This window comes from Cnephaeus nilssonii (genome assembly GCF_951640355.1).
Source record: "Cnephaeus nilssonii genome assembly, chromosome: 12".
NCBI classification, from domain to species: Eukaryota; Metazoa; Chordata; class Mammalia; order Chiroptera; family Vespertilionidae; genus Cnephaeus; species Cnephaeus nilssonii.
The window spans coordinates 14386455-14411750 of record NC_137083.1 but is presented as its reverse complement, the minus strand read 5'-3'; the positions used below and the strand labels follow the sequence as shown (position 1 = coordinate 14411750).

Genomic DNA, 25296 nt, shown 5'->3' with positions numbered 1-25296 from the left:
TCCCCATCACTTCCCAGCTGCAGGAAGAAGCTGGGGCATGACAAACTGAACATCCCTCAAAATTTCATGATGTATTTTTTACAGAAATAACTACCATAGCTATGACAGTGAAAAGCAGTCAGCCGAAACTAAATAAATAATGAAAACAAGTAAATTAGCTAAATTGGATTTCAGACCAACTGCTGCCTTTGTGCTCTTATCCATCCTCCTAGGATGCAGCTTCGTGTTCAGGGACAGAACTGGGTGAAACCTCTCCCAGGGAGCAACATCCAGGCACCACGCAAGATGGCAGCTCCCCCCAGACAACAAACACCCAGCACTATCTGCCACTAGCGAGACTTCGGGTGAGTACAATGCAGTGAGTCAGGCAGCTGTGAATTAGAATCTTAGGGCTGGGGGGCCCCAGGAGCAGGTGTGCTGCCAACTGAGCAGCTCCAGCCCCTGCTGGGATTTTCCTCCTTGGGTCTGATTCTTCGTTTTGTTTCTCTCCTCTAGTTATAATATTATTGTGCTTTTTGGTGTACAAACGACTCTCCATGTGCCGTCTTCTAAGCCCCAGAAGAATTCTGTGAATTAGGTGTTGTGTTATCCCTAGAGGAAATAGTGATGCTCAGTCATTGGAGACTCAATCAGTTTCAAATACTCAGCGATTGATGGGCCAGGGACTTGAGCCTAGATTTTTGAATCTGTATCTTATGCCATGTTGACCTCCTGTTATTTATATTGGTGGAAACACAAATAGATTAACACCATTCTCACAATTTCTACAAAGCATCAAGGAAATATCTGGTCAAATAAAAGGTAGGAATTGTTCATAACTGGCTTCCTGTGGGAGACTTATTTTATGTAGTAGCTGATTAAAGGTTCTGAGAAGTCCTAAAGGGAAGGAAATCTGTTTCACCTTGCTTTTTCCAGCATTTCCCTAATATTTTAATCCATAGAATAATTTTTTTCTGTTTAATATGCATCAACATGTTGCATAAAACACATCTCAGGTAGCACTGCCAGTAAAATGCAGGTCTTCTGGTTAAATTTGAATTTCAGATTTAAAAAAAAAACACACTATAAAGCTTAAGTATATACCAAATATTATACGGGGCACACTTAAACAGAACAATTATTTGTATTTTTTAATCTGAATTTCAAATTTAACTGGTGTCCCATATTCTGATTTGCTAAATCTGATAACCTTAACCTTGGTCTTTACTAGTTACTGTCTTTCCTTTCTGTGGGTACTCAATGAATAATAAAATGCAAGAAGAGAAATTCTAAAGCATAACTACAATTTTATTTATTCTAGTGTACCATATAATCATTAGAACAGGAAATATGGTGATTAGTGTTATGCAGTAATGAAGAAAATAAATCAGCTATAACATCAGAACCATAGAACAAAGTAATTCTATACTTTTGAAATATAAGTTCAAATTATGATAGCTTTTTTCCCCACAAATGTCCTTTGAGCATTTTGAATCCTAGAATAAACTCATGGAGTAGACCCATAACAAAATCAAGCATAGCAGTTGAAACATGAGCAGCTATGTGACTTGGGCTAAGATATGTCCAGGGCTTCATCTTCCGTGCCTCCTAATTATCTACAGACTAGAGGCTTGATGCACGAAATTTGTGCAAGAGTAGGCCTTCCTTCCCCTGGCTGCCAGCACCAGCTTCCCTCTGGCACCTGGGACCCAGGCTTCCCTCACAGCCCTGGCTTAGTCCAGAAGGATGCCCAGTCTAATTAGCATATTACGCTTTTATTATTATAGATGAATGACCTGCCAGCACCTCAGTCCTGCAGCACTCCCCTCCCAGTGCCATTATATAGAAACCACTGTTGTCTTTGGCTCAGTGCTCTCCTTAACCCCACATATCTAATCACTTTCTAAGTCCCAATCAATCCTAGCTCCAAAATAACTTGTCTTCCCTCAGTGGTAATGCCACCCACACTTCCCATTTGCTGACTCTCCTTATCTTTTACCTATACCTCCAATGGATGGATGCATCCCCCTGCCTCCAATCTCTCCCTCTGTAATCCCTCATTTATACCACTATCAGAGTTGCCTTAAAAATCACAGTTCAAGTGTCCCTCTTCCATTAAAAAACATACAATGTTTCCCTCTGCCCGTATTTGTTTGCTAATGTTTGGCCCACTGGCCAAAGCAAGTCTCATGACAAAGTACAAATGCAAGTATTAGAAAAACAGGCTCTATCTCTGATGAAAAGGGCTGCAAAAGCACATTACAAAGGGGTATATTATAGAGACAGAAAGAATGTGTGGCTATTGGTGACATCGAACATATAAAGATCCTTGACTGAAAGATATACCTGGTACTAAGTCTTTAAACTCACACTTTTTTCATCATACTACATTGCCACTTCAAAATAAAGCATCCCAAAATATGAATTAATTCAACTAACTCTTTTATGAGGCCACACAAATACCAGGAAGCTGGCTTTTGACATCGGACTTTGTTCCTTGTATCTTTGTTTGCTCTCTGTGGCTGCTCTGACTTCCATTTATTTAGCATGAGTGTCTCTGCTTGTTACTTGGACTCTGGGATCTTCCTGTCCTTCCACTACCTGTGACCGTGACTAAGGCCACATATTGTAATTTCATCTCCATAAAAATTTTTTTAAAAAGATCACCAAGACCCCAATTAATACATGTATAAAGAGTATAATTTGTAAGGAGAAGCTTCAAGTAGGTAACAAATACATGGGAAAATGTTCAATTTCGCTAGTAATTACAAAATTCAAATTAAAGCCATTCCATTGCCCCTCCACCACCCTATTTTGCGCCCAGTGGTTTGGTTTGATCCTTGGGGTTTTTAATCAAAAGACCTGGTACCTCAAATGGAGTATAATTTGGAATATTCATTTCAGAAAGCTCTTAGCTAATTTTAATCAAGAGATTCACTAATTACTGTTCTGTGAATCTCTCCTAAGGAAAGAATTCTAAATATGAAACACAGCTGCATGCACAAAGATGTTTGTTATGCAATTATTTATATTACTCTAAGACTGGAAACAACCCAAAGTTTGGTAATAGTTAATAAGAGAACTTAAACCATTGCATGATAACTGGGGATATTATGAACTCAGAACATTACATGACTTGTGTAAAAATAAAAACAATCCTACATAATAAAAAGGTAATATGCAAATTGCATCACTCCGCTACGCCCACGATTGGGCCAGCTGGAGGCGCGGGAGGCAGGACTCAGGGTGGCCGATTGGCTGGCGGGAGGAGCGGGGGGCTGGGACTCGCTCCTCTCACAGGCCTAAACGGCCGGCGCTACGGGAGGACCCATGGGGCCGGCAGAAGGCGCCGGTGGCGGAACTCGGGGTGGCCCATTGCATGGCTGACGGCATCAGTTTTCTGCCAGCAGCAGTTTTCCTCTGGCCACCTGCCGATCGGAGCACCTCCAGCCAGCGCCATTGGCCACCCCGAGTCCCACCCCCAGCCTTCGGGAGGCGCTCCGATCGGCGGGTGGCCAGAGGAAATGGTGCCAGGTGGCCAATCGTGCTGGCTGGAGGGGCTCTGATCGGCAGGTGGCTAGAGGAAAACTGGTGCTGGCGGAAAACTGGTGCTGGCAGCCAGGTGAAGGAAAGTCTATTGCACGAAACTTCGTGCAACGGGCTTCTAGTATGCTTATAAAACTAAGTAAAAGAAATAGCTCATAGAATTTCCATGTTCATATATGTATACACACACACACACACACACACACACACACACACTAGAGGCCCGGTGCACGAATTTGTACACCAGTGGGATCCCTCAGCCTGGCCTGCGGGATTGGGTTGAAACCGGCTGTCCAACATCCCCCAAAGGGTCCTGGTTTGCGAGAGGATGCAGGCCAGGCCGAGGGACCCCACCAGTGCACAATTGAGGCTGGGTAGAGACACAGGAGGTTGGCCAGCCAGAGAGGAACTGCGGGAGGGCTCCAGAGCATGTCCGGCCCATTTCACCCAGTCCCAATCGGCTGGACCCCAGCAGCAAGCTAACCTACTGGTCAGAGTGTCTGCCCCCTGGTGGTCAGTGCACATCATAGTGAGCGGTTGAGCGGCCTTAGCATATCATTAGCATATTACACTTTGATTGGTTGAACAGCCAACCGATTGGCCGGACACTTAGCATATTAGGCTTTTATTATATAGGATACATGTATAACACTATAGAATAAATACTGAATTAAACATATCACAGAGTTAATTATAGCTGCCCCTATACTTTCCATATTATCATTATTAAGCTTGTATTTCTTAAATAAATTAGAATTATGTAATAAAGTTTTCTATTTTATTTATCCTATAAAGTTTTCTATTTGTTCCTTTTTGTTTTTATACTAATACTCATACCTAATCTTTATCATCTTTATAAATTGGTTATTAAATGTTGAGCACATATTGTTTTTTCCATGTTTACTTTGTGTTTAAATTCAATAAGAAATTAGAAATCTAGACAGCTCTTAGGAGCTACTGATATCAATGTATTTAGGATTTACAGTTCTCAGACATTAACTCTCAATATTAATCTCATAATGTACATCCCCAATTTATGTATAACTAGTTGGCAGTGGCATGGAATAAGATTTGTGATAAACTATAAAAATAAAAGCTGTGGTACACATACATGATGGAATACTATGCAGCTGTAAAAAAAGAAGGATCAATTGCCCTTTGAGACAACATGGAGGAATCTGGAGAGTATTATGCTAAGTGAAATAAGCCAGTCAGAGAAAGACAAATATCACATGATCTCACTTACTAGTATATGTGAAATCTAAGGAACAAAATAAACTTATGAATAAAATAGAACCAGAAACATGGAACAAACTGATAAATCTCAGAGGGAAGGGCAGGGGAAGATTTAACAAAGAACTTATATGTATACTAGAGGCCTGGTGCATGAAATTCGTGCACGGGGCGGGGGGGGAGGTGTCCCTCAGCCCAGCCTGCACCCTCTCCAATCTGGGACCCCTCGAGGGATGTTCAACTGCCCGTTTACAAGGATTGGGCCATGAGGGTGTGGCCAGCCTGGGTGAGGGGCTGAGGGCTGTTTTCAGGCTGGCCACACCCCCTTTAGGGTGGGGGTCCCCACTGGGGTGTCTGGCCAGCTTGGGTGAGGGGCTGATGGCTGTTTGCAGGCTGGACACACCCCCGGCGACCCAAGCTCCCAGCCCCTCCTTTTTTTCTTTCTTTCTTTTTTTTTTTTTTTCAGCACCTCCTTGAGCAGAGGCCAGGGCCGGCTGGAAGCAGGTATCTGGGATTTATTTATCTTCTATAATTGAAACTTTGTAGCCTTGAGCGAAGGCCAGGGCCAGCCAGGGCAGGTGGGAAGCTTGGCTTCCTCCAATACCGGGAGCAACCCAAGCCTCCTGCTCTCTCCAGCTCCGTGGCCGCTGCCATCTTTGTTGCGTTAATTTGCATACTCACTCCTGATTGGCTGGTGGGTGTAGCGGAGTGATGGTCAATTTTCATGTTTCTCTTTTATTAGTGTAGATATGTATTGCTCATGGACACAGACAATAGGGTGGTGAAGGCCTGGGGTGGGATAGGAACCAGGTAGAGGGTGGCAATGAAAAAGGAGGGAGGACATCTGTAACACTCAACAATAAAGATAAAATAAATAATGCTATTATAAGAGGATATATTTAATGAGGAAAGATTTAAAAATCATGTAAAAAATTTTAAAACCTGGAAAATATTTGGATATTTTGAATTTTTTCATGTAACTAATTCCTTACCTTTTAGAGTTAGAGGGTTTTACTGTGTATACTTCTCTATTCTATCTCCAATGTATATTAACTTCTGCCTTTCCAGACATCTTTAACCATCAGTTCCCTGAACTGTACCTCTGATAATCTATTTTAGAATAAAGTTCAAAAATAACAAAAAACTATGCACTGTATTCTAAAATAGAGAAAAACTGCCAAAACCGGTTTGGCTCAGTGGATAGAGCATCGGCCTGCGGACTGAAAGGTCCCAGGTTCGATTCTGGTCAAGGGCATGTACCTTGGTTGCGGGCACATCCCCAGTAGGGGGTGTGCAGGAGGCAGCTGATCGATGTTTCTCTCTCATCGATGTTTCTAACTCTCTATCCCTCTCTCTTCCTCTCTGTAAAAAATCAATAAAATATATTTTTAAAAAAATAGAGAAAAACTGACACCACTAAACTGGATGCCCAGATCCTATATAATAAAAGCCTAATATGCTAAGTGTCCAGTCATCCGTTCAACCAATCAAAGCATAGTATGCTAATGATATGCTAAGGCCACTCAACTGCTCACTATGACGTGCACTGACCACCAGGGGGCAGACACTCCGACTGGTTGGTTAGCTTGCTGCTAGGGTCCGGCAGATAGGGACTGGGCAAGATGGGGTGGACATGCCCTGGAGCCCTCCCACGGTCCCTCCCCTGCTGGCCAACCTCCCGCATCCCTCCCCACCCTGATCATTCACCAGGGGGGTCCCCCGGTCTGGCCTGCGCCTTCTTGCAATCTGGGACCCCTCAGGGGATGTTGGAGAGCCGGTTTCAGCTTAATCCTGCAGGCCAGGCCAAGGGACCCTACTGGTGCACAAATTTGTGCACCGGGCCTCTCGTATATAATAAGCTTATTGCCTTGATGAGCTTGGTTGTATAATTTCCAATAATATTTGCCAAGGTTACATGAATAACACAGTAGATCCAGCTGACATACTGAGAAACAGCAAGTGTAGTGAGCTCTGGGTTCTGAGTGGTAGGTAACAGATTCACTTCCCCTTTAGTGTCAATCAGGGGGCTTATTGTGGCAGATAGGTAGCCTGTAACATCATTAGAGGAGCTCTAGAAAGAGACTAGAACAGTGATTTTGAACCCATGTGCCGCAAGAATTTTTAAAGCATGCAATACCTGGCTATTTAGTCAGGGGCACTGACCTCTTTTCACTTTGTCAAGTAAAAAAATGACAACAGCCAACACAACAATGTCAGAGAGGTGAAGCAGGGTCCTTTGGGCTTCTTGAAGGTATCATTAAGACAGATGTGACTCTACTAAGAGTTATTTCTCTATCAACCATAATAGAGCCTTTTTTTTTCTTGGTAATCATCTCATCAAGTAGGTGTCTTATTTACTATCATTTCTCTATTTTTTTGTAAATGAGATGAACCTCAGTATTTCAATTGACATACCTTGAGACCTTTTAGAAATGCAACTTCTTGAGTCCTACCCCAGATCTATGGCCTGGGACACTATGGAGGTGGGCTGGCTGTAATACACACTCAAGTTCAAGAACCATGGCTCTATTGGTGCAATGAGGGGGAAACATACAAATGTAAAACACTAAAGAGAACTAAGGATAGTTCTGCTAACACATCGTGAAATCTTGAGTAGACCCTGCTTGTCACCTTTATAATCTTCATTCCTACCCTCCCTCTGGTCTTCCTCAGCTAACCCGCTGGTTCTTTACCTTTTTTTCAGCAACCTTTTGCCTCCTTCTCTTCCCTTTTCCATCACAAAGAAACACTCTAACCTACTTAACTCTCCTGGGCCAATTGTTGATAATGTGGTCCACATGGCGAAGAAAGAGCCAGTTAGTCCAAATGCATTTTCCTTTCACTGAACAACAACAACAAAAACAGTTAACTGGCTGTTTAGTCATGTAGGAACCTCCACACACAAAGCCCACTTATTTGGCTGAATTTTTCACTTTCCAATTGCTTATGTTGGTGCTGTGTAGACAAAACCTCAACTAATTACTCTGTAGGTTGCTGGCTCCAACAGTGTCAACAGAATGTGGAAGTCCCACATTGGAAGATGCAGTAAATGGGGTTCCCGGAGGAAGAAATCATCAATGGCTTTTCCCTAAATTTGGGTTCGTATTTATTTCTAGTAAAAGCTCCCAATGAAAATTGCTGTGTGCACTTGCTGACAAACACACTGAAATGAACAGAGCATCATTACTTGGCCCAGTACAATTTTCGCTCCCGTAGCTCTTACTCATATAGCATTTTCTTCATTTACCAGAACTTTGTTTTTTTAATCACTAGATTGATAGAAATAAATGTGGAATCTCAGGAATAAAGAAAAAGCTTGAAAACAAATAGCTAAGTGTTGCATTTTTATCACTCCCATTGATAATCAGTGTGTTTCATTCAGTTTACAACCAATTATTGTGATGTAGCTATACTAGTACAAAAGAAAACTCCCTTTAAGCTACTTGAGGTACTAGAAAGAACTTTTAAAATGTCACAATTTAAACAGATTTTTATTACGAAGATTATGTACAATCAAGTATCAATTTTATTTGGGCAGTTGTCAAGAATCCTCAAAAACATTGTCAGGAGAGTTTAGGGCTGTGATATATGGAGTCGTTTTATTTCTGACAATGTCTCTCTGGTTTAAAATGTCTTTAGCACTGATGGACTTATCAATCTTCTCATTTCTCTCAGGTCTGTTTTCTAACTCCCCTCAGGGGCACTGACTTCCCTTCCTGAAGGGTCCGAGGCCACATTTCCTTGGTCATTCTTGACAAAAACAAAGGATTTAACAGCTTCCCATCTCAGTACTGATTTCTGGGCCCCTGTGGCTGCCCTGAATTAAAATTCTGGCTTTAGGGACGTAAGAGAGGGCTTTCCCCTAAATTTGGGCCCATGTTTATAATAATCTCAGGCTGGGCTCCTGACAAATTTGCTTTTACTCTCGATTGAGCCACATCTGGGCTAGCTTTGAAAACAACACTGATCTATGTCCATGGGCAAGGCACCTGACCTCTTTCAGTTGCAACATTCTCATCTGTCAAATGGGAATAATAGTCATATCTTTCTCATAGGGTTTTGTGAAAATAAACTGAGATGATAATATATGAAAAAATACAAAAAAGCCCCATAATGCAAATTTCAGATATAACACATTGACTATTGTATCCCAGGTCCTGGAACTCCAGCTGCCTGGCTACTGCTTGGACTGGCTCAGATAATTTAATCAACCTCACAGTAAAGAAACTGGTTACGTGGTTAAAATTTTGAGACCCCCCCACTTATAATCTTATACTCAACAATGCCTGAAACATAGCAAACCTTTATTAAATGCTTACCAGTTAGTTTTCTAGTGTTCAAAATACATGTGGCCCCTTCCTTTCCTTCACTCCGAGTCACAAGCAGTGAAGAACAGGATAACCAGAAAGAGAATCAAAGGCCAAGGCTGGCACAGGTTGAGCAACAAAATAGATAAGGAGAGTGTTAGATCATAACCCACACAATAAAACAAATACCCATTAGTCCATGCAAGTGCAAATAAATAATTGAGTGTATAAATAAATAAAGAAGGGCAGCTCTTCTTTACAGAAGCATTCCAATCAATAATGCGTAATAATTGTTGTAGACAAGATCCTCCAATGAATGCCAGATTAGTGAGCAAAATTGGAGGAGCAACAGTCTTCAAATATCTCCCCCAAGGTAGTTATTATTAATTGTAAAGGACAAAAAAATAGTGAAGAGGCCCAGCAGATACCACCTTCACCAGGTAATTAAGGGTAACATTGCCAGAATTAAGACATACTGACATCCCATGCCCCCTGACATGATGCACTGAGAGGGAAACCTTCTGTTGTATTCTTCCCCAAACTACATAACCCCAATCTCATCATGAGGAAACATCAGATAAACCCAAATCAAGGGGCATTATACAAAATCACTTACCAGTGCTCTTCAAATTAGTCCAGACCATGAAAGACAGGGGAAGTGTGAAGAACCATCACAGATTGGAGGAGCTCAGGAGACATGACAGTAAAATGTGGATCCTCAGTTGGATCCTGGACAGAAAAAGGACATTAGATGAAACACTGAGAAAATAGAAATGAAGTTTGTACTTTATATCCAGCATCAATTTCTTAGTTTTGATCCTTGTACTATGATTATGGAAGATGGTAACATTAGAAGAAGCTGGGTGAAAGATATATGAAAACCAGTACTATTTTTGTAATTTTGAGAAGCTTAAAATTCTTTCAAAATAAACATTTTAAAAAATTAGAGGGCAAGGCTCTTTGTACTACTACTTAAAGTACACGAGAATAAGCATTTAAAAACTTTTATCAGTAATTTTAGCTCTGTTGGGTTTAAAAATTTTTTAATTGGGGCTTCTTTTTTAAAAAGATAATTGAGGAAGTATGATGGGAAGAGTTCTGCTGTGTCTTCTCTGGGAAGATTTGACTTGACTTCATCTTTTCTGGGAACAGCTCAGCCTTCTTGCACTTACATATTGGTACCTAACACCAGGAGTACACTGAAAACGTTCCTTGACGGCTACAAGAAACACTTCTAACTTGAAAAAGATAAGATTCAAATCCATATTTCTTTAGAAATGTTATGTTGCTAGTTTTATTTGATCTTCATTAATCCTATAACTAATCACTAATGTTTATGTATTATGTATTTTTTTTATCTTAAAAAAAAGAGTATGCAGCCCAGCCGGCATGGCTCAGTGGTTGAGCATCAATCTACAAACCAGGAGGTCAGGGTTCGATTCCCGGTCAGGGCACATGCCTGGATTACTGCTCAATCCCCAGTGTGGAACGTATAGGAGGCAGCTGATCAATGATTCTCTTTCATCATTGATGTTTCTATCTCTTTCTCCCTCTCCCTTCATCTCTGAAATCAACAAAAATATATATATTAAAAAAATACTATGCAATAAAGATTTCTTAAAGAATTAGAGTCAGACCCAAGCCTAGAATTCTTTCTTTTGTTTTAAAAATCTTATTCCAGCACTTAATTTTTGACAGATATAACTAACTTTTAACTCTAAGAATACAATAGTCCAAGTAGAATTTGGATCTCCAACTTCATCAAAAATAGTGCATGTATTTAGTGTTGAAATTATTTTTTCATAATTTGAAGCGCAGTGTTTTAGCAGTTGTATTCATAGAAGAGATAATAAAATTTCAGTGTTCCTTTCCCCTCCTCTTCTTATTCCTCTTCCACTTCCGCTGCATAAGTTGAAAGCATACCATATCAAATAAAAACTTTGCCCTCTGTTGTAAAGTAATAAAACCAGGCAGTGCTCTTGGTGGTCCCTGATCGGTTTCTTGCTTCAACAGTGTTTGGATGAAACAGACCCAGGGACGCCTCTTCTTCCAGTCTCCGACCACCCTCCTGTGTCTCATCCAGTCACCACCTTCAGAACCACCTCTGGGACCAGCCAACACACTGGGTTTTTTTCTACCTTAACTCCTTATTGCTGAACAGCCATGAGCTCCCAAATTCGTCAGAATTATTGCACCGAGGTGGAGGCTGCAGTCAACTGCCTGGCCAACCTCCATCTGTGGGCCCCCACACCTACCTCTCTCTGGGCTTCTATTTCGACCATGATGATGTGGCTCTCGAGGGTGTGGGCCACTTCTGCAAGTTGGCGGGGAAGAAGCATGAGGGCGCTGAGCATCTCTTCAAGTTGCAAAAGAAGCACAGTGGCCGTATTCTCTTCCAGGATGTGCTGAAGCCTTCCCAAGACGAGTAGGGCAAAACTCAGGATGCCTGGAAGCTGCCCTGGCCTGGGAGAAAAACCTGAACCAGGCCCTTTTGGAGCTGCATGCCTTGGGTTCTACTCATGCAGGCCCTCATCTCTGTGACTTTGTGGAGGACCACTTCCTGGATGAGAGGGTAAAACTGATCAAGAAGATGGGCGACCACCTGACTAACATCCGCAGGCTGGCCGGCCTCCAGGCTGGGCTGGGCGAGTATCTGTTTGAAAGGCTCACCCTCAAGCATGACTAGGAGCCATTGGAGCCCAGAGGCTTTTCAGAGGCCACTCTGCATTCCTTTGGTGTCTCTGGCTTTTACCTGAGCCTCATCCTGAAATTAGTCATTCTTTTAACCACCCTGAAGCCCTCTCTCATGCATCAGACCAAATGAAACAATAAAGCTTGTTGCAAAGGAAGGAAGGAGGGAAGGGGAGGGGAGGGGAGGGGAGGGGAGGGGAGGGAAGGGGAGGGAAGGGAAAGGAGGAAGAAAGGAAGAAAGGAAAGAGAGAGAGAGAGAGAGGAGAGAGGGGGAGAGAGAGAGAGAGAGAGAGAGAGAGAGAGAGAGAGAGAGAAAGAAAACCAGCCCAGCTGGCGTGGCTCAGTGGTTACACATCAACCCATGAGCCAAGAGGTCACAGTTCAATTCCAGTCAGGGCACATGCCCAGCTTGTGGGCTTGATCCCCAGTAAGGGTATGCAGGAGGTAGCCGATCAATGTTTCTCTCTCATTGATGTTTCTATCTCTCTATCACTCTTCCTTCCTCTCTCTTTAAAATCAATAAAAACATTTTTTTAAAAAAGAAATAAAGCCAAGTGTTGATTAATCCCACCAATGTAATCAGACCCCAGAAATTATATTGTGGAAGCTACAGATTCATATGCCTACTCCCCCCCCCCCCCCCCACACACACACACACACACTTCTTCTAGTAAGACAACCTCTCTCTTATATGAAGAACCAATCTCCATGTTTGGGGATTGGAAAGACACCCAACCTTAGCCCATCAGGATCACTCCCAAGATTTGTGCTGCATTCTTTCTCTCTGGAAATATAGGCTATAAAGCAGAATATATCCCTGGGCACCATATGATGCCATGTAATTTACCAGGGAGAAGAAATTTTCAGAGAATAAAACCAACACAGGAAAAAGCAAATTTGGGCCATAGAGAGAGAGAGGAGATTGGAGTGGGTAGAAAGTGGAAAAAGAATGAGAAAAGAGAAACTTAGAGACAGTGTAGAAGAAAGAGACAGCCAGAGAGACCAAGGTTTGAATGAACATTTGCCATTTGATCCTCCAAATGTCTTCGCTCTAAAGTCTTCGCTCTTCTGGACTCTTCAGCTACATGCGCAAAGGTTTCTATTTTCTTCAGCTAGATGAGGTGGTCATCCTGTCACTGTGAAAAAGAATCACCTTATTAGTCAATCCTACCTAATAAAAGAGTAATATGCAAATTGACCCTAACTCCACTACACCCACCAGCCACGCCCACCAGCCCATCAGAAGCAAATATGCAAATAAACCCAACCAAGATGGCTACAGCCACAGAGAGCAAGGTTTCCCAGGCAACGGAGGAAGCCACACTTTCCGCCTGCCCTTACTGGCCTAAGCCTCCATTCAAGGCTACAAAGTTTCAATTATAGAAGGTAAGCAAATCTAAACAGAAATGGCGGCAGCTACGGAACTGGAAAGAGCAGGAGGCAAGGGTTGCCCCAGCAATGGAGGAAGCAAAGCTTCTGCAGCCCTGGCTGGCCTAGGCCTCCGCTCCAGGCTACAAAGTTTCAATTATAGAAGATACATAAGTCCCAAGAGAAATGGCTGCTGGCCACGGAGCGAGCAGGAGGCTTGGCTCCGCTCCACGCTACAAAGTTTCAATTGTAGAAGATACATAAATCCCAGATACCAGGGCCTCTGCTTGGGTCGCCAGGGGGCGTGGCCGGCCTGCAAACCACCACAGGCCCTTCACCCAGGCTGCCCCACACCCCAAGGGAACCTCCACCCTGATCCGGGACACCCTTTAGGGCAAACCAGCTGGCCCCCACCCATGCACCAGGCCTCTATCCTATCTAATAAAAGAGTAATATGAAAAAAAAAGAGTAATATGCAGATTGACCATCACTCCAACACACAATATGGCTGCCCCCATGTGGTCAAAGATCCTGCCCCCATGTGGACACAAGATGGCCAGCAGGGGAGGGCAGTTGGAAGGGACCAGGCCTGCAAGGGAGGGCAGTTGGAGGTGATCAACCCTGCAGAGGAGGGCAGTTAGGGGTGACCAGGCCAGCAGAGGAGGGAAGTTGGGGGCAAACAGGCTGGCAGGGGAGCAGTTAGGCATCAATCAGGCTAGCAGCGGAGTGGTTAGGGGGTGATCAGGCTGGCAGGCAGAAGCAGTTAGGGGCAATCAGGAAGGCAGGCAGGCGAGCAGTTGGAAGCCAACAGTCCTGGATTGTGAGAGGGATGTCCGACTGCCCGTTTAGGCCCGATCCCACCAGGGCAGTCGGACATCCCTCAAGGGGTCCCAGATTGGAGAGGGTGCAGGCTGGCCTGAGGGACACCTCCCTTCTGTGCACGAATTTTGTGCACCGGGCCTCTAGTTATATATATAAAAGCCTAAGCAACCAATACGACCGGAACATCCAGAACGACCAGTCAACCAGTTGCTATGATGCACACTGACCACCAGGGGGCAGCTGCTCAACTGCCCCCTTGTGGTCAGTGCGCTCCCACAGCCAACCTCCCACAGCCCCTCCACCCAGCCAGTCGCCCCCTGATAGGCCTTGATCACCGGCCAGGCCGAGGGACCCCATCCGTGCACGAATTCGTGCACCAGGCCTCTAGTACCTCAATAAAGCTGGGAGAAAATATAATTTACAATTTTTTGATATTTTTTTATTGATTTTAGAGAAAGAGGAAGAGAGAGGGTTAGAGAGATAGAAACATTGATGAGAGAAAACCATCGATTGGCTGCCAGCCTACAACCCAGGCATATGCCCTGACAGGGTATGAAACCACAACCTCCTGGTTCATGGGTCATCACTCAACCACTGAGCCACACAGGCTGGGCTATAATTTATAATTTTTTAATGAGGCAATAAAGGAATGGTATTGATGATAAAGTGGTGTTTTTTTTAAGTAAACATTTGATGAGTATATTCACCTTATGTTTCTAATCAGATAAAGGAAGAAACTAAGCTCTATAGCAACCTTCCTTGCCTTGACATTTGGACATGCCCTTGACCATGCAGTAGATTAGGTTGTGAAATCTAAATTGGAACTCAATTACAATCTTTCTTCCATGGCTCTTGCTACAGAGAATTCCAAAAAGTAAAGTTGACTCTCTGATGTAGTTTCTCTTCAGCGTGCTCCCATACAGGTTCTCATTGCTTGGTATGTGCAAGGGAGAGAAAAATAATCTGATACATTTTAATGTTTAAAGGTTAATTAACTTTCATTTTATTCCTTCCAGTAAGATAACCATTTTTCATAAGGGTTAGCACCAATACTTAATCTAAAAAATTGCTTATCTAATGGTGAAATTACAAGGACTATATGTATAGATGAGGAAGATAGTTTGTGTCAAGGAAATTATTCTCCTGTTCATATGGGGAGATGTAAATGTGACATTTTAGGTACCAGAAGGTTGTGCTCTTGTTATATTATTAAAAATCCAGATATGTGGTAATGCAGGATATCAACTCATTCTTTGTTTCTTAGAGCAGAACAAGGTACATAATTTCACAAAAATAATTTACAATTACTTCTGCCAAGTTCCTTCAAAATCCAGACACATTAATGTCCCAATTCCCCTTGACTTACTGCCCTCACAGACTTTTACCAGCAGGCCATTCTTTACTATCTGGGCACATAAGAGATCAGAAAATGAATGTTTGGGCCTTAAATCTGAACTGTGCTTAATTAAAGTAAAATCATGTATATGATTTCTGTTCATTCAAGCCACGAGGCATGCCAACAGGAAACTAAGCAAATGGCTGATTTACACAATTAAATAATCAAAACATCTAGTGAAAATAAAAAGATCATTGACAAATCTGAATTTCTGGAGTTGAAAGATAATATAGATATTTTTTGGACATATTTTCATGATGTACTTTTCAGTGAAAATTCCCTTTCAAATGCTCTTCCCTCTTCTTGATCTCTCTCTCTTTTTAAAATCCCTCTCTATTTTCTGTTTTCATTTTTCTTTTTCCTTCCATTGTCCCCTCTTCCCACCTCCTCCTTCAGTCAATTAGTTGCTTTGTATTTACTGGGAAGCTAATTGGTTCCAGGCACTGGACTAAATACTGGGGATTAAAGATGAAAAGGCAAAGTGCCTGCTATAGTACTTTTCAATTGCTCAGTAACAAACTACAGCAAATTTAGTAGTTTAACCCAACATTCATGGACTAGCTCCCAACTCTGTGTCAGAAGTCCATCATGGCATGGCAGGAATCTCTGCCCAGGATCTCACACAGTCAGACCCAGGTGTCAGCCAGGCTGGGACTTCAGGGACAGCTTCTGAGGACAAGTCCAGTTGCAAGACCATTCATGATTTTGGCAGAATTCTGTTTCTTGTAAATCTGACGTTCTGGTTTCTTTACTGTCATCTGGGGCCTCTCTCAGCTCTTAAAGCCACCCACATTCATTTTCAAAGGGCTCCTCCATCTTCCAGCTAGCAACAGTGTGTTGAATAGCACTCATGCTTTTTATATCTCTGCTTCCTCTTCAGAAAACTCTCTACTTTTAAGGGTTTATGTCAGTGATTTTAGCTGGTATGCCATAAGAATTTTTAAAACATGCAATATCTGACTATTTAGTCAGGAGCAAGTACTTTTCCCATAGATTGTCAAATAAAAAAATGACAACAGCCAACACTACAATAGCCGTGCAGTGTGAATCAATCAAACTTATACCTATTTTGGGGGCAGATCGGCAAAAAAAAAGATTTTTTTGGTGTGCTGCAGAATTTTAGTAATTAGTTTTGTGTGCCATGAGATGAAAAAAGTTGAAAATTGCTGGTTTATGTAATTACCAGAAACTGAATTCTGCCAAAATCATAAACACACTTGCAACTGGTCTTGTCCTCCCCTGAAGTCCCAGCCGGGCTGACACCTGGGTCTGACTGTGTGAGATCCTGGGCAGAGATTCCTGCCATGCCATGATGGACTTCTGACACAGAGTTGGGAGCTAGTCAATGGATGTTGGGTTAAGCTACTAAGTTTGTGGTAGTTTGTTACATTGAACCGCCCCAGCTAATCCAGTGTAATTTTCCTATAAAACAAAACATAAGTCAGGAGTGATAGCTTATCATATTCACAGATCACCAGGACTTGACCAGGACATTGTAGGGGTCCATTGTAGAAATTCTATCTATTACATCTACCATCTAGGTGCTCGTAATCTAGTGGGGACAGACAAACAACAGCATCACAATAAGATAACTGTACAAAGAGAGTGGGGTAAATAAAATGTTCTATGTATACACAATTTAATATTATTCAGTCAGGCTACAATATAGATGAACCTTGAAGACATTATATAAGTGAAATAAGCCAAACACAAAAAAGACAAATGTTGTGTGATTCCACTTATATGAGGTACTTAAAATAGGCAAATTCATAGAGACAGAGTAGAATAGAGGTTACCAGGGGCTGAGGGAGGGGGTAGTGGGAGTTGGTGTTTAATGGGTCAGAGTTTCTGTTTGGGATGATGAAAGCGTTCTAGAAATGCATAGTGGTGATAGCCGCACAACATTGTTAATGTACTTAGTAGCACTGATGTACACTTAAAAATGGCTTAAACTGCAAGTTTCATGTTATATGTATTTTGCCACAGTAAAAGGAAATTAAAATGTTGAAAAAAAATAGAGTGGGGGCATAGAAACAGAGCAGCATAATCTGCTCCTGAAAGATCAAAGTGCCAGATTGGGTCGGAGATATCAGATGCCTGTGGGCGAGGGGGAGGGTGTGGCCTGCGCTGTTGGGAGGTGTAGTGTCATAATTTCAGTTCCCTTTTTGGCCATCTTGAGCCTACAATAACTTGTTCATTTTGTCTACTAGTAGATATTGCCTTCCTTTCTCACACAGGCTGCCTGGAAAGAAAGCCTTATTTAGTCATCATTGGTTGCCCTAAAGCCTGAGTGTTGGTGGTAGAGGTGGGAATGACATAACTGCTATTTGTTAATGTCACACTGGTGACCCAAGCTCACCATGTTTCTAGGAAATAAAAGAGAAGGAAACACAGAGACTGAACACTATTCTACACTGGGCTCTGCACTTCCTCACAGAGCATTGATGTCTCACAATAACTCTGCCAGTGTATCCCCAGTTTTATCAATACAGTAATTGAGGTTTTGAGAGTTTAGATAATTTCTCCCATGTCAGGTAGCTAGGAAGGTGAAGCGCCTTCCCACATCAGAGTCTTGTTCCCTCTACCTTGAGTGTCTGTCTTCTTGCTCAGCATTATCATCACCGCCACCCAGCCACACACACATCTGCTTCACATTCTCCATCTACTTCTTATCCCTTATTAAGCAGGGTTACCATGTTCAGATGTATAGACTGTGTTCTGCAAAAGACCCAGGAGCATGATTCACATAGATTACAATGTATAGCGCTCAACTTGCACAAACACACAAGGCAAGCCTCTCTTAATGTTTGGCTTAGGGGTTACTTCTCTAAATATGTAGATCATAATGCTTAATATGCCTGTGGTATCTGCAGAGCCACATTTTGTACTAGATGACTGTACTGAATTGAATAATGCCCCCCCCCCCTAAAAATCCACCTGGAACCTCAGAATATGACCTTACTTGAGGATAGAATCTCTGAAGGTGTCATTAGTTAAGATGGGGTCATACTGGATTAACACGTTAAGCGCCCAGCCTGTTTTGTCTCCTGGACGGAAAGTATAGTGTCAGTCACCGGTGACTGACTGGGCGCTTAATGTGTTAATGTAGGCCCAACATTTGAATGACTGGTATTTTTATAGGACAAAGGAGAAAGATTTAGACACAGAGACAGAGGAAAAATAGGAGAAAATAGGAGAAAAGAAGGCCATGTGACAATGGAGGCACGGATGGGAGTGATGCATTTGCCAGTCAGGGAACACCGCAGATTGCTGGCAACCACTAGATTTTAGGCAGAGGCAAGGAAGGATTCTTCCCTATAGCCTTTGGAAGCAGAATGGCCCCGCAGACACTTCTATTTCAGACTGGACTCCACAACTATGAGCAAATAAATTTCTATTGTCTTAAACCATCCAGTTTCTGACACTTTGTTACAGCACTCTTAGGAAACTCATATAATAATCTTTCTTATAACATCTTAAGGCCAAGTTAATGCTAAGTACTATGACAAATAAACCTCAGATTTTCAGTAGCTTATTAATAGAAGTTTGAGACTATGTAGTTATAGACTACTGCAGGTTTCCACATATGTTGGTGGCTATCTTCCACATGGTGATTCAGTGACCCAGGCTCTTATTATCTTGTATCTCCACTATTGTCTGTGGAAGGAGAGAGTTTGGGACACATACCCATTTTAAACGCTGCAAAGTTCCTTGTCCAATAATTTACACATAGTTTGGATTTAATACATATTATTTGTGTGTGTGCCTATACGTCTGAATGAATTAGGAAGCATTCAGAATAAAGAGTTATGGTAGCTATAATTTTAATGTAAGTGATCATATCGGCCAGATTCAACTGTAGTGTGTGTGTGTGTGTGTTTATGAGGTTTGTACAGTGACATTTTCTATTTGTAAAGAAATCAGTCACCTCCTAATTTTTAGCATCTGTCATGCTCTGCATTCAACAGTGCAAAAGGACTACGTGTCAGAGGAAGTGATGGCTCTCTAGTTACATGCAACTTACTTGGGATTTTGCACAATGGTTTGCCATTTGTCAATGCTAACATGCTCCTCAGCAAAAAAGCCACATCAGATGACTTATGGTTTCCTTCTCGCTCTCCGAGCAGCAGTAACCCACGGCCACGTCTAGTTAGGGCAGAGTCGTTAACCACCGTTAGAGACTCAGCCCTGACGTGGAAACTCTTCAGCAGCTCTTTGGCAGAAGGCAGAAATAACTTGGTTGCTCAGTGTCAAATTAATTTGGTTCACTTCTGTGGGACTGCTTGGAGCAAAGTGAAGTTATTGGGGCCTGCAAAGTGTAGTAAATGGACTACTAGAAAAACTCCTTCAATGTCAGGCAACTGGATATGTGTGCAATGAAAATTTTAAAATATGTATGAATATACGGTGATAAATCAAGGTGTATTCTTAACTAGATGGAAGTCTGATCATGGTTCTGCTCTTTTCCCCCACAAAATAGGTAGAGCTTTGTTTGTTTTTCTCCTATGAGGAACAGCACCTTATGATGCCACCTAATTCCAAGAGATAGCAGAAAGTAATCCCTTCTGTTTCCTCGTGAGTTTCAAGAGCTAATCCCTGGGGGAAAGGGAAGAATTTTGTGATTTATCAGCTGCCTTGTTTAAACACTTCACAAGTGAATTATTGCAATCTGCATGAGGCACTCAAAATAACAACTCTCTTTCAGCAGCAACCATCATTCTATCACTGAAGACGAGTACAGGGAAATATGACCAGCATAAAGTGGCAGTCCTTTTCTTGAAGCCAAGAAGCGATTTTTAAAATCATTAAATTGTATCACAAGTCACTATATTAAAAGTGGAATACTTGATCAAAGAAGGGACACAGTTAAATGGAAACAGTCGACATATTACTTTGACAAGTGGGATTGACAAATTTGAATAGAGTTAGATGGTTAAGATTTCTTTCTTTTTTTAGAGAGGGAGAAGGAGAGAGAGAGAGAGAGAGAGAGAGAGAGAGAGAGAGAGAGAGAGAGAGCGAGCGCACCAGACCAGTGTGGCCCAGTCAGTGCACATGCCCGGGTCGCGGGCTCAGTCCTTAGTGTGGAGCATGCAGGAGGCAGCTGATTGATGATTCTCTCTCATCATGGTCTTCCTTTATCTTTCTTCCTCTCCCTTCCTCTCTGAAATTAATAAAAACATATTTTAAAAAGAGAGAAAGCGGAGAGAGACATCAACGCAAGAGAGACATATTGACTGGTTGCCTCCTACACATGCCCCAACCAGAGATCAAACCTGCAACCCAGTATGTGCCCTGACCAGGAATTGAACTGTGACCTTCCAGTACATGGGACAACTCTCCAATCAAAGGAGCCACACTGGCCAGAGTGATGGTTAAGATTTCTTATAGTCAGGAGATCTCTTTGAGCAGGGAAGAGAAATTTTTCTATTGATATTCTTATATACGTTTTGTCACTGCCATTATACTCCATTATACTTTATATAAAAAATGAACCTAAAGGACAATTTGATATAGTCCTTAGTGGAACAATACTGGTTGTCTATTTTTCTATTCAGGCAGGGGGAGTAAAATTTGCTCCTACATGCTTGGTAGAAAGAAGCTCAAAATAAAAATGAAAAGTCCTGGCCCATGTGGCTCAGTTGGTTTAGCGTTGTCCCATGCAACAAAAGGCTGCTGGTTTGCTTCCTGGTCAGGGCACATGCCCAGGCTGTGGGTTCGATCTCCTGTCAGGATGCGTACAGGAGGGTTCTGATCAATGATTCTCACATCAGTGTTTCTCCCTCTCCCTTCCTCTCTCTCTCTAAAAATCAATAAAAACATATAAATAAGTAAGTAAATAAATAAAAAATTTAGAAAATCCAGCCAACTTCAGTGATACCAGGGGAAGTAAAAAAAAATTACCATAAAAACTGCCCAACTGGCGTGGCTCAGTGGTTGAGCTTTAACCTATGAACTAGGAAGTGATGGTTTGATTCCTGGTCAGGGCACATGCCCGAGTTGTGGGCTTGATCTCCAGTGTGGGGTGTGCAGGAATATCATCATTGATATTCCTATCTCTCTCTCCCTTCTTCTCTGAAATCAATGAAAATATTTTTTTAAATTAAAAAGAATACCATGAAAACAGTAAAGTGTACTCATTATAAGTTGTCTTGGAAATATCACCTTGTACTCAATGAAGAAAGAAATGTGAAGAATGACAGATTTCCACAAGATAGTATGAGTTTTGTAGTACTGATGAGATTCCAAAGAAACTAATGCTTATTGAGTATTATATAGGTATCAGGCGCTACCCTAAACACTTTTTATAAATTATCACTAATAACCACCAACTATTATATAAGTATTACTATTTCACTATTTTTGTTCTACAGAAGAGGAAATAGTTACTCAGTGAAGATCAGAAATGTATCCAGAGCATTGCAACTAGTACTTGGTGGTACTGGCTTCAAATACAACTCTGTGATACTAAAACCTGTGTTCTCTCTATCATGTTACAGTAATTCCCAGCACACTGACCCCAGCACCAGAGAAACAATCGAGGGCCAAGATTTTCAACCTTTTCATCTCATGGCACACATAAACTAATTACTAAAATTCTGTGTCACACTAAAAAAATACACTTTGTGCTGATCTGACCCAAAAAATAGATATAATTTTGATTGATTTACAATAATAATAATAATAATAATAATAATAATGATAGCAATTACCTAATCTTTTTGCTCCAAAGTGACTTTTTAAACAATCAGGTGCCTATACTTGTATATAAGGATTTCTGGTACAAAGAATTAACCAATAAGACGCAACCTTATTGTGCAATATTACCAATAAGATGCAACTCTATTATATGACATACTAGAGGCCCAGTGCATGAAATTCGTGCACAGGGGTGTGTGTCCCTCAGCTCAGCCTGCACCCTCTCCAATCTGGGACCCCTCGGGGGATAACTGCCCACAGAAATCGGGCCTAAACTGGTAGTCAGACATCCCTCTCACAATCCAGGACTGCTGGCTCCCAACTGATTGCCCCTAACCACTTCTGCCTGCCAGCCTGATCACCCCCTAACCACTCCTCTGCCATCCTGATTGATGCCTAACTGCTCCCCTGCCAGCCTGATTGCCCCTAACTGCCCTCCCCTGCAGGCCAGGTCACCCCTAACTGCCCTCCCCTGCAGGCCTGGTCACCCCTAACTGTTCTCCCCTGCAGGCCTGGGTCCCCCCCAACTGCCCTTTCCTGCAGGCCTGATCGCCCCCAACTTCCCTCCTCTGCTGGCCTGGTCACCACTAACTGCCCTCCCCTGAAGGCTTGATCACCTCCAACTGCCCACCCTTGCAGGCCTGGACCCTCCCAACTGCCCTCCCCTGCTGGCCATCTTGTGGTGGCCATCTTGTGTCCACATGAAGGCAGCCATCTTGTGTGTTGGAGTAATGGTCAATTTGCATATTACTGTTTTATTAGATAGGATATTTATGGTCAAGACAGAGCATTCACAACAGATTGCTATTGTTATGTTGGCTCTTCTCTTCTCTCTCTCTCTCTCTCTCTCTCTCTCTTTTTTTTTTTTTTTGACAGTCTCAGGGAAAAGAGGCCAGTGCCCCTGACTAAACAGTCAGGTATTGCATGTTTTAAAAATTCTTGCGGCACACTAGCTAATTTGACTCAGTGGATAGAGCCTCAGCCTGAGGACTGAAAGGTCCCCAATTCAATTCCAGTCAAAGGCACATGTCCGGGTTGCAGGCTTGATCCCCAGTAGGGGCATGCAGTAGGCATGATGATTCTCTCTCATCATTGATGTTCCTGTCTCTCTCATCCTCTCCCTTCCTCTCTGAAATCAATAAAAAAATATATTTTTAAAAAAGGTAAAAAGTTAAAAAAATAATAATAGAATAATAAATAAAAATTCTTGCAGCACACCTGTTGAAAACTGCTGATCTAGTATATATCTTAGCTATAATGCACAAAATGAGGTGGCATATGTAGGAACTTTCTAGACATGGGTCCAAGTTTTATATGGAGTTCAGAGTTTCAGAAGCACCCTAGTAAGAGCAAAATGAAAGACCATATTAGGGTAATTGACTTATATGCACATTAAATTAATAAAGAGGCCAGTGTCCCCAATGAGAAGACTTCCTATCATTTATACCACCCCCATGGGAATACAAACTTTTTCTTTTTTAGGCTGTTCTTTATTTCTTTTGTGTTAGCATCGATCTATTGGTTCTCAAGACAGCACAGATCCTCTCATTGCTGGTATACAGCCACTTGGGCATGAACTATCTGTGCTCAACTTAACAAAGGTGCAGTCTCATTTTCTTGCTCTTTCCTTGCAGCTTTACACACCTCTCATTCTTTTACAGTGCACTCCTTTATGTCCTCCTCCGGCCCACTGGTGACTATACCAACCTTGAAACTTGAGGGTCCTTGGGAATTTCTCATGGGGCTCTGGACCCATTCTATCATCCAAGCTAAAGTGGTTTTCTTCTAAAATGTAGAGGCCCTCAATTTAAAGCCTTTCTGTTTTCCTGGACTAATCATTTTTTAGACTGTGTTCTTTGTTCTAGCTGATTTGACCTTTGTTGACAGATGAATACATTTTTGGCCACATGCTGTCTCCGTTAACCCTCACTCACATCAAAATGCATTTTGGTCTCCTGATCTTGAAAATTCTTATTGTATGCATACCTCCCTCCACCAAGACGGCTTTGTTTCTATATAGACCATCTATCGAGTTAGCCCATTATCTGGTTGCCCACATGTACTATACTCCTACCTCTGACACAAAGAAGTACCCTCCTAGCTGCATGTAATTTGGAGAGAACAATGTTTGCCTCATTAATATCACTACAAAGAAGTTCACAAGCAGCCCAATAAAAATCCACAAACTTTTTTTTTCTTTTTTTAACTCACAGACTTTGGTGTTGTCCAGAGCCTTTGCTAGAAGAATCCCTGATGTTTAAACTGATCACATATCAGACCCCCCACACACCACTTTGGCTTCCTGGCTGGACAGTATTCTGTATACCTATTAGCTGAAGCATCCTCTTCCAACTGCTGCTAACCAGGTAAGCATGTTTCAATAAAGGGCCCCTGGAAAGGATAAACATCTAAATGGTCTTCCCCTCTCTCTCTTGCCATTTTTTCCTCCTCTCCCCTTTTCTTAATTTATACACAATCTGTATGATCCATGAAACACCTAAGATATACTCTCTTGTGTTACATGTCTCTTTTTATGTATAAGTTTGAAGACTCCTTTAGAGTAGGAACCTTATCCTATAATCTTTATTCCCCCAATAATACCTAGCATGATAAGCAACAGATACTCAGAACCTGTTATTTAATTTTAGTTTGCTCTGCAGGTGGACCTGAACTATTTATAGCATCTTTAGGTACTTTAGTCAGGATCTTCCCCCTTTACATGCCCCTCCCTATATGAACTGTGTCCTTTGGGTTTCTGGATAGAGGAAGTGACTGTGAAACAATAAATACAGCAGTTGTCTCCATCCTTCCTCCCCCTCAAACTGAGCAGTGAAAATAAAAATATTTATTTCTGTACCTCAAATACCTAATCTGTAAAATGGGGGTAATAATAATAGTTTCTATTTCATAGGTTTGCCTAACGATCAAATGCGTTAATATATGCAAAGTCCTTGAAATAGTACTTGGCACAGTCAATGCCATATAAATGTTTGCTATTATTGATTTGTTATTATTACTTTGATGATTTCCATGAAGTGTCTGTCAGATCATTGCATTTTTATCATATATGAAAGAACTGGGAGCTATCTTCTCTGAAATGTTTGCCCACACTCCATTTTGTTAACCTGGGGCTGACCACCGAAGCCTGACCTCATGGGAAATAGCATTATCTACCATTTCATCTGTATTTTACAACTGCAATATAAATTTTCTTCCTGGATGCTTTGAGAACAGAGAAGAAAATGTTCTTGTAAGGTT

At 42.0% G+C, this 25296-nt stretch overlaps 1 pseudogene across 1 annotated transcript in view; it reads left to right on the top strand.

Annotated features, from left to right (window-relative positions):
* LOC307108487 (ferritin light chain-like) overlaps positions 1-12004 on the top strand; it is a 105553-nt pseudogene extending 93549 nt beyond the window's left edge. The window contains exons 4-7 of the transcript XR_013815274.1: positions 213-344; positions 5225-5262; positions 7749-7856; positions 10135-12004. The product of XR_013815274.1 is annotated as a ferritin light chain-like (transcript). The remainder of the gene's footprint in view (positions 1-212; positions 345-5224; positions 5263-7748; positions 7857-10134) is intronic.
* The last annotated feature ends 13292 nt before the right edge of the window (positions 12005-25296 follow it).